Source organism: Colobus angolensis, unplaced genomic scaffold (assembly GCF_000951035.1).
Source record: "Colobus angolensis palliatus isolate OR3802 unplaced genomic scaffold, Cang.pa_1.0 Scaffold52, whole genome shotgun sequence".
In the NCBI taxonomy this organism is placed as follows: domain Eukaryota; kingdom Metazoa; phylum Chordata; class Mammalia; order Primates; family Cercopithecidae; genus Colobus; species Colobus angolensis.
Window position 1 is genome coordinate 9289344 of NW_012118710.1, and position 1140 is coordinate 9290483.

Sequence of the window (1140 nt, forward strand, 5' to 3'; positions counted from 1 at the left end):
GATTAACTCATATTCTGAGACAATTGTCCAACCCAGGATCTCTCCTCTCCCTTTCTTGGCCTAACCTGTACCTGCCAGTATCTGCCAGTATCTCATCTTTGAATTCTTGCCTCACCTTTTAGATCCTATCATTGCTCCTGCTTCTGACTGTCAATCAAGAAAAAAATGACGAGACAAGTCTCAGTCATTTTAGGAGACATATTTGCCAAAGTTAAGAACACGCCCAAGAGACAAGTCTATGCCTTTCTCTGAAGATGATTTTGAGGGCTCCAAATTTCAAGGGGAAAGGGCAGGAAAAAATAGTTATTCACGCCTTTAGCTTAGTGAATCTGCATTTTTTACATAAGATGACACAAACAAATGTTGCAGAGGAAAAATGCAGAGAATTCGCATTTTACATAAGACAATAAATAGACCAAATGGGGCAGGGAAACAATCAGATATGCATTTGTGTCTGGTGGGCCGGGTGACTGCACCTGTAAAGATAAGCTATCAATTTACGTTGCCATGGTGAAACTTTAACAGATCACTAGGAATTTTCTTGTGGGCAAAATATGAGGGAGGTGTGTAGCTTTTCATTTCGTAGCCATCTTATTTAGGGACCAAAAGGGGAAGGCAGCTTTGCATGACTCAGTTCCCAGCTTGACTTTTCCCTTTAGCTAAGTGAGCTTGAGGTCTCAAGATTTAATTTCCTTTCACATGACTTAAACTTGGTGTTTGTTCTTGGTTTCCTTGGTGTATAAAGCACTTCATTTCCTGTGGGCATGAACTTGTTGCATCCTTCCAGCATCAAGCATCCCCTGCCACTAGAAAGATTTTAGGTTGCTAAAGAAGTTGATGTGCTGGGCATGGTGGCCCTTGCCTGCAATCCGAGCACTTTGGGAGGTCAAGGTGAGCGGATCACCTGAGGTCAGGAGTTCGAGATTGGCCTGGCCAACATGGCAAAATTCTATCTCTATTAAAAATACAAAAATTAGCTAGACGTGGTGGCGCACGCCTGTAGTCCCCACTACTTGGAGGCTAAGGCAGGAGAATCGCTTGAACTCGAGAGGCAGAGGTTGCAGTGAGCCAAGATCAGCCCACTGCACTCCAGCCTGGGTGACAGAGTGATATTCTGTCTCATTAAAAAAAAAAAAAGAA